This window comes from Eubalaena glacialis, chromosome 1 (assembly GCF_028564815.1).
Source record: "Eubalaena glacialis isolate mEubGla1 chromosome 1, mEubGla1.1.hap2.+ XY, whole genome shotgun sequence".
NCBI classification, from domain to species: Eukaryota; Metazoa; Chordata; class Mammalia; order Artiodactyla; family Balaenidae; genus Eubalaena; species Eubalaena glacialis.
The window spans coordinates 230426291-230440536 of NC_083716.1; the positions used below are offsets into that span (position 1 = coordinate 230426291).

General features: G+C 36.4%; 1 non-coding gene and 1 pseudogene across 1 annotated transcript; one reads left to right on the forward strand and one right to left on the reverse strand.

Moving 5' to 3' along the window:
• LOC133092062 (large ribosomal subunit protein eL8-like) overlaps positions 1-14246 on the reverse strand; it is a 78900-nt pseudogene that overhangs the window by 42995 nt on the left and 21659 nt on the right.
• Positions 6264-6337, forward strand: TRNAK-UUU (transfer RNA lysine (anticodon UUU)). The gene has a single exon. It is a non-coding gene; the product is annotated as a tRNA-Lys (tRNA).

Sequence of the window (14246 nt, forward strand, 5' to 3'; positions counted from 1 at the left end):
TGGTATCACGGTGATGGTGGCCTCATAGAATGAGTTTGGGAGTTTTTCTTCCTTGGCAATTTTTTGAAATAGTTTGAGAAGGATGGGTGTTAGGTCTTCTGTAAAAATTTGGTAGAATTCACCTGTGAAGTCATCTGGTCCTGGACTTTTTCTGTTGGAAGATTTTTAATCACAGTTTCAATTTCATTACTTGTGATTGGTCTGTTCATATTTTCTATTTCTTCCTGGTTCAGTCTTGGAAGGTTATACCTTTCTAAGAATTTGTCCATTTCTTCCAGGTTGTCCATTATATTCCATAGAGTTGCTTGTAGTAGTCTCTTAGGATGCTTTGTATTTCTGCGGTGTCTGTTGTAACTTCTCCTTTTTCATTTCTAATTTTATTGATTTGAGTCCTCTCCCTCTTTTTCTTGATGAGTCTGGCTAATGGTTTATCAATTTTGTTTATCTTCTCAAAGAACCAGCTTTTAGTTTCATTGATCTTTGCTATTGTTTTCTTTGTTTCTATTTCATTTATTTTTGCTCTGATCTTTATGATTTCTTTCCTTCTGCTAACTTTGGGTTTTGTTTGTTCTTCTCTCTCTAGTTCCTTTAGGTGTAAAGTTAGATTGTTTATTTGAGTTTTTCTTGTTTCTTGAGGTAGGCTTGTATAGCTATAAACTTCCCTCTTAAAACTGCTTTTGCTGCATCCCATAGGTTTTGGATCATCGTGTTTTCATTGTCATTTGTCTCTAGGTATTTTTTGATTTCCTCTTTGATTTCTTCAGTGATCGCCTGGTTATTTAGTAACGTATTGTTTAGCCTCCATGTGTTTGTGTTTTTTACTTTTTTTCCCTGTAATTAATTTCTAATTGCATAGCGTTGTGGTCAGAAAAGATGCTTGATATGATTTCAATTTTCTTAAATTTACTGAGGCTTGATTTGTGACCCAAGATGTGATCTATCCTGGAGAATGTTCTGTGTGCACTTGAGAAGAAAGTGTAATCTACTGTTTTGGGATGGAATGTCCTATAAATATCAGTTAAATCTATCTGGTCTATCATGTCATTTAAAGCTTGTGTTTCCTTATTAATTTTCTGTTTGGATGATCTGTCCAGTGGTGTAAGTGAGGTGTTAAAATCCCCCACTATTATCATGTTACTGTGGATTTCCTCTTTTAGAGCTGTTAGCAGTTGCCTTATGTATTGAGGTGCTCCTATGTTGGGTGCATATATATTTATAATTGTTATATCTTCTTCTTGGATTGATCCCTTGATCATTATGTAGTGTCCTTCCTTGTCTCTTGTAACATTCTTTATTTTAAAGTCTATTTTATCTGATATGAATATTGTTACTCCAGCTTTCTTTTGATTTCCCTTTGCATGGAATATCTTTTTCCATCCCCTCACTTTCAGTCTGTATGTGTCCCTAGGTCTGAAGTGGGTCTCTTGTAGACAGCATATATATGAGTCTTGTTTTTATATCCATTCAGCAAGCCTGTGTCTTTTGGTTGGAGCATTTAATCCATTCACGTTTAATATAATTATCAATATGTATGTTCCTATGACCATTTTCTTAATTGTTTTGGGGTTGTTTTTGTAGGTCCTTTCCTTCTCTTGTGTTTCCCACTTAGAGAAGTTCCTTTAGCATTTGTTTTAGAGCTGGTTTGGTGGTGCTGAATTCTCTTAGCTTTTGATTGTCTGTAAAGCTTTTGATTTCTCCATCGAATCTGAATGAGATCCTTGCTGGGTAGAGTAATCTTGGTTGTAGGTTCTTCCCTTTCATCACTTTAAGTATATCATGCCACTCCCTTCTGGCTTGTAGAGTTTCTGCTGAGAAATCAGCTGTTAACCTTATGGGAGTTCCCTTGTATGTTATTTGTCGTTTTTCCCTTGCTGCTTTCAATAATTTTTCTTTGTCTTTAATTTTTGCCTATTTGATTACTATGTGTCTCGGTGTGTTTCTCCTTGGGTTTATCCTGTATGGGACTCTCTGCACTTCCTGGACTTGGGTGGCTATTTCCTTTCCCATGTTAGGGAAGTTTTCGACTATACTCTCTTCAAATATTTTCTCGGGTCCTTTCTCTCTCTCTTCTCCTTCTGGGACCCCTATAATGCGAATGTTGTTGCGTTTAATGTTGTCCCAGAGGTCTCTTAGGCTGTCTTCATTTCTTTTCATTCCTTTTTCTTTATTCTGTTCCACAGCGGCGAATTCCACCATTCTGTCTTCCAGGTCACTTATCCATTCTTCTGCCTCGGTTATTCTGCTATTGATTCCTTCTAGTGTATTTTTCATTTCAGTTATTGTATTGTTCATCTCTGTTTGTTTGTTCTTTAATTCTTCTAGATCTTTGTTAAACATTTCTTGCATCTTCTTGATCTTTGCCTCCATTCTTTTTCCGAGGTCATGGATCATCTTCACTATCATTATTCTGAATCCTTTTTCTGGAAGATTGCCTATCTCCATTTCATTTTCTAATTTCATTTCATATTTACTTTCATTTCATTTTTAGTTGTTTTTCTGGGGTTTTATCTTGTTCTTTCATCTGATACAAAGCCCTCTGCCGTTTCATCTTGTCTGTCTTTCTGTGAATGTGGTTTTTGTTCCACAGGCTGCAGGATTGTAGTTCTTCTTGCTTCTACTGTCTGCCCTCTGGTGGATGAGGCTATCTAAGAGGCTTGTGCAAGTTTCTTGATGGGAGGGACTGGTCAATAAGTGCTATGAAGTCTTTATGAAGAGACCTGTAAAGAATCTCATGTATATGTGGAAAGTCCTCTAAAGAATGGACAAACCTCAAAAACATTATGCTAAGTGAAAGAAGCCTGACACAATAGCCTGCATAGTATATCATTCATTTATATGAAATGTCTAGAAAGGCAAATCTATAGAGAAAGAGAGTAGATTTAGTGGTTACCTGGGGTTGGGGCTGGGAATGGGGATTGACTGCAAATGGAACTGTGGTCTTTCTGGGATAAGAAGTATTTGTGAAAATTGATTGTAATGATGGTTGCACAACCCTATAAAGTTACTAAAATTCTTTGACTTCTACACTTAAAGTGAGTGAGTTTTATGGTATATAAATTATACTTTAATGAAGTTGTTAAAAATAAAAGATATTTGACATTATTTTTCTTCAATGCCATGCAATAAGTCAGAAGACTTACAAATAATTTTTCAATTCCTTCATCCAATCCTCAAAATCACCAGAAGAAAAACTTATTTATTCCAAAGGATGATCTGATATAGTCATGGTCTGGAACATCAAACAAGAAAAAGAGCAAGAATTACAAACTAAATGTGAAAAGTCCCTTTGCCTCAAAATTGAGCATGTAGTTTACAGACAGCTCAATTAGCAGAAAAGACAGCTTAACATGGTCCAAACATAAAAATGGCCATGCTGTCCTCCCAGATTAGTTCTTGAACAGCGACTATTATTTGTTCATTCATCTCAGCTGCCATCTCCTTCAGCATCTCATTTAAGACCCACCTGTACAAAGAATCTGTCCTTTCCATGAGGACGTTTTAAATGGAAAAATTAAACCTGAAGTATTAACTCATCCCATTAGTAATTATTCAGGATCACCTGGGTGCCCATAATTTAAATCTAATTTAAATCCAGTGATGGCTCAAAGAAGAGAGAACGTTCATATATATTTAGTTGTCAGGCATTTTGTAACTAGAGTTAGAAATAACTTCAGGGACATAAGGATACATTTCATCACAGAAAAGAAGTGTTAATACTACCTAGGATGTGGCTTTATCTCATAAATTCTCTCTCTCTTCCTCTCTCTCTCACTCTATCTCTATCTTTATCTATCTCTATCTCTATCTCCATCTCTATCTCTATCTCTGTCTCCCTCTCTATCTCTATCTCCATCTCTCTCTCTACCTCTATCGCTATCTCTCTCCATCTCCCTCTCTCTCTCTCCATCTCTCTCTCTCTCTCTCTATCTCCATCTCTATCTCTATCTCCATCTCTATCTCTATCTATCTCTTGCTCCTCCTCTAATTTTCTCCCTCCCTCTCTCTCATAAGTAGTATTTGACAGACCAGCATTGTTATATTAATTACTCCAAAATATTTACTGCACTCCTCCTATATGTGAGGTGCTGTCATTTAATACTGAAAACTTAACAAGATAGCTCTGACTTCAAGGACTTTTCAATTTAATGATTTAAGTTTTAACCCAAACATTGCTAGAAAATATTCCTAGAGAGTGCGTGTATAATAGATTGATTTAAAATGTGTGTTATTGGAAAGTGATAAATAATGTTTCTTGTTATTGTGTTTTCTGGAAAATTCCAAGCTATACATATCCATGGCTATTTTTTACTAGAAAGTATTTCGATTATATTTTGTATAGATTTCTTCATTAATAATATTTGACATCTGTATTGTAGTTTTAATTTTGCAAGGGGATTTAATAGCTCTTATTTTACACAGGCATTATTATTTAACTGCATTTTTCAGATGAAGAAACTGAGGCTCTAGGAATTAGCATCTAAAGCCCTGTCCTCATCCAAGGACTCTGTTGCTCTTCAGTATTACACATGTTCTCTGCCATCTTTACTCTTGGTTGATAACATCAACAATTTAAGCAATCATTTAAGCAATTAGGAAAGAATGTCGACAGATTCCACCACTACATCTGCAGGCTTTTCAGCAACTGTCCTCATGAACTCACCATCCCTTCTGTTGTTAGAGATGAACTACCCATATGCCTACTTAAAGCAAATCCCCCCATTCATGCACTTGATTCCATCCCTTCTTTCCATCCCAAGCATGTTGTTTCAGAAGTAATTCCCTTACTTTTCTATGGTATCTATGTTTACTTCTCTACTGGATCATTCCATTAGTATACAAACATGCTACCGGTTTTTTCATTATTAAAAAAGAAATCCTTCCACTGGACTTCTCTTCCTAAATATCGCCCCATTTCTCTGCTCCCTTTTGCAGTCACCCCAAAATGTTGTATATACTTAAATATCTAACTTTGCTATTCCCATCCCCTCTTTATTGTCCTCATAACTCCATTAAAACACCTTTGGCCAAGGTCACCAATGACATATCACAAATTCAACTAATTCTTAGTTCACAGCCTACTTGATCTTTTACATTTTACACAGTTGATAAACAGCTCTTCTTGAAAGCACTTTATTTACTGGGATATCAAGAATGCACATACGTTTAGTTTTCCTCCTACCCCATTGATTGTTCCTTCTATGATTCCTTTGCCCCCATTCTCCCTAACTTCTCACATGGAGTGTCCCAGGACATGGGGTGCTCTCTACACTCACTCTTTGGTGACGGTGCTGGTTATTTAGTTCCTGAGTCTCACCTTCAGGCTATTCTTTTATACTGGGCTTTGTAATACTGAGCTTGGGATTCTGCAAACCACATTCTCCTTTGCCAGCTGGTCCCATTTAGGTTCTGCCAATGGGGGCAAGAGATAAATTGGAAGATGAGAAGAGGGAGAAGAAACTTAAATGGTAGTGGAAGAGAGACAGACAGACCCTGGAAGCGACAGCTGATTCCAGTAGCAGCGATTTGTCCCAGTTTGTAGGGTTCCCCCCCACATATTGCCGGAATCAGTCCTCTCTGAAGCACCAAGCAAATAATGCCACCTCCTCAGAGGTCTGAGTCCCATGGGCCCCTCTTCTAAGACTACATTTCATTAATCCCAACCTCTTCCCTTCGCTTCCCCAGCAAAGGAATGGTGACTGCTTCCTGAAGTTGTGTCTTCTTGCTGCTTTTTCAGTTTTCTAATACCTGGCTACCATCCTCTTTATGTTACATCCTATAGTTAAGATCTTTGATGTGGTTTCTGGTTCCCGATTGAGCCCTGGCCTATACAGCGATCTAATCTAGTCACATAGCTTGAAATACTACCTTTATACAGATGATTTCCAGACCTTTCTTCCAAACTCCAGACTTGTATCAGGTCAAATGATACAAAATTGCCATTTTTACAGTTATACAGGTTGAATATCAGCAATTACATATGGTTCAACACTAATATAAAACTAATAGGCCCCTCAATGTTAACAATTTCATAACAGAATTCCTCCCCATCATCTTTGAATGAATCCCCACCTCAGTTTGATGGTGCATTCACACCTTTGGTTAATCAGGCCAAAACCCTCCAAGTTTCCTCACCTCTTCCCTTTGTCTATACCTGACTTTAATTTGTAAGCAAATACCATTGGTCCTGCTCTCAAAATGTATGCAAAGTCTTGTCATTTATCATTATCTCCAGCATTAGTCCAGACTGAGTCCTTATAGGGAATTCCCTGGTGGTCCAGTGGTTAGGACTCTGCACTTTTACTGCCAAGGGCACAGGTTCAATCCCTGGTCCGGGGAGCTAAGACCCCTCAAGCCACGCAACATGGCCAAAAAAAACAAAAGACGAAAAAAACAAAACAGACTGAATCCTTATCAACTCTCATCTAGTTTATTGTGATAGCCTCACAACTAGTCTCCCTATGTCTATCCTTACAGCTGTTCTCATCAAAACAGCCAGGATGATCCTTTCAAATCAATCTCACTCCTCTGCTCGTAACCCTACATTGGCTTTGATTTTACTTAGAATAAAAACTCTACCACCAGTGGTCTATCAGGTGTGACTTGAACATTCCCAGTACACTCCTGCTTAAAGCCATTATGCTGCAGTTAGTGGAATGTTCTTCTTCAAGATGTCTACCTGAATAATTCCCTCACTTCTTTCAAAACTGAAATATCACCTTCTCAATGAAGACTACTCTAACCACTCTATTAAAACTGCAGCAACCCTACACTTTGGCATCCCATGCCCATTGAGCTTGCTCTGTTTTTCAGTTGGTTGGCTTATTTATTTTTCTCTTTGTAACTAATAATTTCAAACATACTGTATATTTATTTTACTCAGGACATACTGGACTGCAGCATGTAAAGCCAAAAGTATCTATGCCAAAAGTATCTAAGAGCTAAACACAATAAATTTTGTGTCACACATGAAACAGACCAAAGCAGTATTCCTTATAAGAGGGAAGATTTTTTTTTTTTGGTTGTGATTCAGTGATTGGCTCTTTCTATTCTGTGGCACCATCATCCCCTAGGGACCTGCAATTTTTATGTATCCAATCAATAGAAAACAAAATATAAGAGGATATGGAGGGCCATATCAGCTTTGGCCAGGAAATGGCACACATCACTTCATATCATGTGGACAAGAACTTAGCCAAGTGAGCACACTTAATTGCAAGAGCACCTGGGTGCTCAGGAAAGACAGAAAATATTGCAATAGAGTTCTGGTGGACAGCTAGCAATTTCTGCCACAGCTAGCTAATTTTTTAGGTATATTGTTCAATATTTGTTCCCCTTAATCTCCATGAGGGCAAGAGATTTTGTAGATTTTGTTTATTGATTTACCCCATGAACCTGGATTGTGCCTGACACAGTGACTCAAAAATGTTTGTGTAATAAATGAATGAAGACAAGATGTTTTGTGAGATAGAAAAGGAGAAAGGATTATCCATAAAATTGGAGAATTTTTTCTCTTTTTGCAGGGGACAAAGCATTCCTATAAATATAAAAATAAAAGAAGAAAAACCCAAGCTGACAAGTGGTAATGGGACACACTGCGTACATAAAGGTTGAGAGAATTCCTAGCCAAGGGAAAAGTCCAGCTTTGGCTTAGGTCAGAAAAGGGATGTGGGATTTGGTTTAGATTAGCTGAAAAATATAAATGCCATCCTGTGGTTTTCAAATTGCTCCGAGGAACTCCAGGGCTCTTAGAGATTTTATAGGTTCTTAAAATAATAAAATATTTCTATAAAATTTATTTAAAACCTTCTATTTCTGAGTAATTGTTAGGCAAGAAACAGTGTTAAATAATTTTTATACATTACTTCATTTAATCCTTAAAACAATCCTATAAAATTAATATATTTATTTCCTTTCTACCTAAGAATTTGAGAAAATAGAACTTCAATTTCAACAATAAAGTTCTATAATTCTCTCCATGAAGATTTGTAAGGATTAATTGCTAGATACTTCACTATTGCTATTGTAACTTAGATCTTTTTGTACATTAGTTACATTTTTAATTTAGCTATATAACAAAAGGCATATATGTGTCCCACATATGTATACTGATCTTATATCCAGAAACTCTTTAAGCCAGTTTATGCATTATATTAATTTGGCAATATATCCTCTTAACATTTTTCACGCAAATGATCATGTATCACAAAAAAAAAAAAAAAAAAAGTCTCTTTCTAGCCAATCCTTACATTTTATTTCAGGTTCTTTCCATTTCATTTCAGATATATGATGAGAATATCCATTAAAATATTTAATACAAGTGAAAAGAACTGATTGGCATTCTTGATTAGTTCCTGGATGTAAAGAAATACATTGTAAGATACTAAGAGTTTTGGAGGATTGACTTCATCATGTTAATTTCCTTTCCCCTTTACATTTTTAAGAGTGGTTTTCACTGTTGTTCCTTTTACTCAGGACTTAGTGTTGAATTTCATTCACCATTTTTGCTATGACTACTAAATTGATTTCATATTTTCCTCTTTATGTGTCAACACTGCAGGCTATACCCAAGCTATTATTCCAGGTCTACCTTACTAAAAGAAAATTGATTTTGTTCAGGTATAGGGAGCTTATGTAGTTCATGGTCTGGATGGCTCCCCAGCTCCTACAGTGAATTTTGATTAGTCTAAACAAGCTATAGTACTTCTATTATCTCTCCCGGTGGTTGGTTTAAACATGGTGGAGTGACGTGACTGTAGCCAATGACACATAAAATGTATTCTGCTTGGGGAACTGGCAAAAGGGTATGGCAGGGACTCATCCTTTTTTTTGAATATTTTTAGTATTTCCACTACCATCTTGCAACTATGCAGAGAATCATCTACACATTGAACACTGCAGAGAGAAAAGATGAGTGGAACCTGGTTTCTTGATAACACAATGGTGCTCCAGAATTAATCCTGAAACTGCCCAACCTCTGGGCCTCTTGTTTTGTGGAATAATACTTGCTACTTTTTTGTAGGCTTCTTTCTTACTTGAAGCCAAAGGCATCTCGACATGTGTTGATTTACTTTTGTAGGTTTCCTAATGTTAAACCATTCTTGCATCTCAGAACACACCCTATCTGATCTTGATGTGTTTTATTTACTTTATATCATCCAAAATTAAGGTTGGTCAAAATTTATTTAGACATTTGAATCTTATTCCATAGTAAGATTGCCCTATAATTTCTCTTTTTATACTGTCAATATTCCAAAGACATAATAGCGCCATAAAAGGAGATGGAAAAAGCTCTCTCACTTGCTTTATTTTTTTGAAGAGTTTGTATCAAATTTGAATTGCTTATTCCTTAAACATCTGCTATAACTTGGCTTACTGTCTGGGGCTGGTGTTTCTTTTGCTTGCTGTGTTAGTTAACGTGTGTATTTTTGTGCATACATTTTGCAGGAGGAGGAATAGGTGCTGCTTTGAATACTAGTTTGATTTTTTAAAGGGTTATGAGACCATTAGATTTTCTATGTTATCCTGAATCACTCGTGGTAATATATGTTTTAATATTTTTTAAGAAAAATATTGATTTCTTCCAAATTCCAAATGTGTTGGCATAGAATGTTTTAGTATATACTCAAAATAGTAAAACATTTCCCCATTACCCCTTGTAATGTTCATTATATTCCTAATATTCTTATTTTCTTCTTTATAGCTCTATCTTGTCACACATGTGTATATTTTATCCATATTATAATGCACTCACTTTGAGCTTTGTTGATCTTCTCTTGTTTCTTTGTTTCTATTTCACTAATTTTTGTTCTTATTTTTATTATTACTTTTTTCTTTTCTCCAGAGTTTTGCTGTTATTTTTTTACTTAGATCCTTAAATTATTAACTGTTAATCTTTGTTTCTAATGCATAGATTAGAAATTTCTGCCTCCATATCACTTCAGTTGTATCCTGCTCTATTTGATATGTGGTGTTTACACTTACATTCATTTCTAAGTATAGTATGTTCCAACTTCCATTATGATATCTACTTTGACCAATAAATCATTGAAAGTTTGATTTGTTCTTGCTGTTAATATCAGAGTGAACCAGTAAGTGGCAATCAGGATTTGGACCCAAGTTTTTTGGCTCAGAGTCTGTGTCCCTAACCATCAGACATACTTCCTCTCTATCACTCTGGCTTTGCTTTCTCTCCTAACCTGTGGAATATCAGCCTGGCCATTTCTTCCCTTGAGATGATATTTGCATATATTTTTAGTTATAATTTATCTAGCTTCTCTATAGATATGTAGTGGGAGATAGGTTCCTGTTAACCCATTCACTATGTGGCAGAAACTAGAACTTTCTCCCAACTTATATTTTACCCACCAATTTTTCTGTGGCTAGCAGAACTTACTACAATTCTAGATGATCAAATATTAACACTCTGTGATGCTATTGTCTTGAAATAAATTAGATGAACTCAATGGAAATCTAGAGGAAAATGTGAAGACATTGATTCTAGTCTTCCCGTTTTGTTTGGTTTCCCTGGAATCTAGGTGAGTTTTCTGTAAGCTGATGTTCATGCTCAGCCAAGTGCGGCTGAAAGTCAAAAAAGAAGGATGGCCCAGGTAAGTGCGTGGAGGCCCAATGCCAATTTTGCAGGTCAAATAGAATTTACTGGATCCACTAGCTTTTAAAAAGCATCCATAAAATCAATTTTAGATGAACATGCTTTTCTTCCAGGAAATTAAAAAGACACCTACAGACCATCTTATTTCCCTTCAGAATTTCTCTGTAAGCAGGCACTGTAAAGACTTTACTTTTCCCACGTTATTCAGGAAGAATCTGACGCTCAGTATCTGAGGCCTATTCCCTGATGAAGAATCCAGGGTGTCATTTAAAATATAGCTTAATGTATGCGAAGTATCTCTCCAATATTGGTTTTTTTTTCATGAAACAAGACATTCTTCAGAGATACACTTGTGAAGAGGCCGCATATTTTTGGAGCAAAATTTGAGCCCTCCTTGGGTTTTATTCCATCTTCAAATAAGATGCAGATTTATAACAGGGCTAGGAAAATGTTGTCACATCTTTTCATCCCACTCTGTACCATATCTTTACATAAGTAGTTTTAAATGACTTTGTCGGTAGCCACACAGACAGAATCTAGAGTGATGGATATATTTTTTCTCTCCTATTTTTACCATGAGGATGATACTTTCTTCAGTTACCAAGAGGAGCAATTACATAGTCTTAGAGAAAGTAGAATAATGGCTTAATGTCATTTTCAATATAGTAAAACCTCATTTATTTGGCCTATAAATAGAGAATTTGACGAATAGACAGTACTTATCCTGGTGTTTCTCATTCCCTATGGATCAGGAATCATTTTAATAAATAACTTTATGATGCAACCATATGTGGAAATAACATTTAAAATCTGTAGGAAAACACATTGCTTTCAAATGCTTCATATATAAATAATTGATACTCTATTAATAAGTCAATCTATTCAAAATATACTGCTTTAGAACTATGGTAGTCTGTATCTGACTTAGTGGCTATATCTAGAAGCAAATAATTGGGAATGTCTTTTGAATTTCAACTGACTATAAGTTCGTGAGCTTATATTGTATTAATTGACATTTTCCTTTAAGAAGTGGCTATTCATTTTCCTTTAAGAAGTGGCTACTTTCTCTTTGTAACTCAAGAGCTCATTGTGGGAAAGCTGAAGGAAGCTTAGACCCTCACCCATTATCTTCCTCCAGCTTCTCTCACTGTCTACTCTCTACACAGAGTTCAGAATCAATACCTGATTAGATCTAGTCAAATCAGCAAAATAGCAAACACATCATTTCCACCTTCCTGCATCAAAATGACTCTAAGTGGTCTGCAAGAAAATAAACCATCATCTTCTCCATTACTTTAAGGATCTGTTCCCAAAAAATCAATATCTATTGCTAAGGACTTTATACTCATGTATCTTTTAATTACCTCTGGAATGTGTAAATACTCTTAGAAAAGGATTGAAATGATTTGCTCATTATGTGTGTGTCTGCCACGTCTCCTACTACTACTTTTTTGGCAAGGATCTTTGGATTTTCAATAGAATCTCACATAAAGAACAATTTTAAAATATGAACCATTCACAGCCTTTGCAAAGAATGTTACAGACCACAGATCTGCTGGGATTTGGGAGCAGTGGTATTTTATGGCATAAGAATATAGCAGAGCTTTTCATGCTAGTACAGTAGTTGGACACGTGGCTTATGCCAGGTGGTGCCGAATAAATAAAACAAGATTGCTGACAAGAGAAAGACTATTGCAACTAAAATCTTACACCAGTGGAACTGCTGTACCTCAGCACAGTAGATATAGTCTATTCTGTAGTATAAGTAATGTCCATATTTCAGTCAAAGTGAGTAATATTTTTGTATCTTCAATTGCTCTTTCAAGGATTACAGAAGGAACAGTTAGTGGATATATTTATTGATCTGCTTAGCTGACTCATTAGGGGGCCATTTATAAGAAAACTGTAAGAAAAACCTCAGTCCCAGACATCAAAGAATATCAATATGCCACTTTGTCCTCTAATCATTTGCACAACTGTTTTATCTGTTTTAAACTTTTTAAATGAAGTAAGTATACTCTTAATAAATCTCTCCCTTTTTAAAATATCCTCTGTTCCCCTCTATCTACTGGATTTATTTTCTCATAGCTTAAGGAAGAAGCTCCAGATGCATGCACACTCAATCAGTGGTACTGCAAAAAGAGAAACACCCCGCTTGACTTACCTAGCCAAAGTGAAGGCTGCAATTTTTTGGAAAATATGTATGTATCCCGATGTGTGGGTTGGGCTGATTTCATCTGACATTTTTAACCTGACAATAGTCATGGATAGATCAAGCGATATAACTGTAGGAGGGGGAGCAACAAGGGGAAAAAAACCTGTCTTTTGTTTGCTGTATCATAGCACAAAAAATTCATACATTTCATATCTATCCATGAAAGAGACATGAGAAGCAGCTCTGCATTATCACAGGAACTACTGTTGCCATCAAATGAGGTCATGGAGGGCAGAACTATTTTTTTAGTGTACAAATCACTCTTGCATAGGCAAAAAAGGAAAAAAAGCCACAACAATGCATCTGCATGTAACTTCCATCCTCAGCCACAAATTGATTTGGAAAGCCTGTTTAAAATCATAAAAATGAAGAAGAATATAGAGGAGAGATCATATAAAGCAACCTAAAAGAAGAGGTTGAGAAGAATTTAAATAAATTAGATGCCTTTGTTAACTGGTTGAAGAATTGAGGGCGAAAGGAAGGACTGCCCTGTCCTGCAGCACGGAGAGCCCTGTCCTGCAGCACGGAGAGCCCTAAATGTCAAAGAGGTGGAACACTTTGGAGCAGCAGAACGTCACAGAAGTCAGGAGCACAGACCCCAGAGGTGTGCGGCTCTATCTCCTAGCTGTGTGACCTTGGCTGACTTGGACAGCCTCTCTAATAGTTGGTTTTCTAGACTGTAAAGTGGGGGTGACACCAGTACCAGGGACCTCCTCCGCTGTCACCCACTCCTGAACATGCCAACCACCCCTGTCTCAGGGCTATTGTGCTTTTATTCCCTACAGCATAGAATGTTCATCACCTAGAGAGCCTCATGCTTCACCCCCCTATTTTCTTCAATTTATGCCCAAATCTTTCTGTTTCCTGAATTCTGAATTAGTTTTCTCTATAGCATTATACATTTATTTTCATTGCCTGTTTCCTCCACTAGAACATAAGGACCAATGGAACATGGACTTAATATATTCACTGCTGGAGCATCACCTGGGTGCTTGGTACATATGTGCAGAATGAATGAATGAAAGGCTAACGGATGAATGAATGAAAGAAAGAAAAGAGTGTGTGGAAAAGGAGACAGTAACTTCACTGAAGCCTGCAGAAATCAAACCACACAGGCTGTGTAGACTGAGTTATGGAATTTATCCTTCATCCCCAAAAACAGAGGGATGCAATTTCCAAGGGATGTTTGAAGATTAAGTGACAGAGGGAAAGCGATTCAGCCTGGAATCAAAAACATCTTTACTCAATTCATGTCAATTACCAATATATTATTAATGAATGGCCCAATTAATCTGTTGCACAATGGGATCACCACTCAAGCATTTATGGGAGTTGCTACTTTCCCTTCCAGAACCTTACAGTTTTCATAAGAAAATAGAGTATGAAATCCTCAGGTCAGTTGCCATTCAAAACTGTTACTCA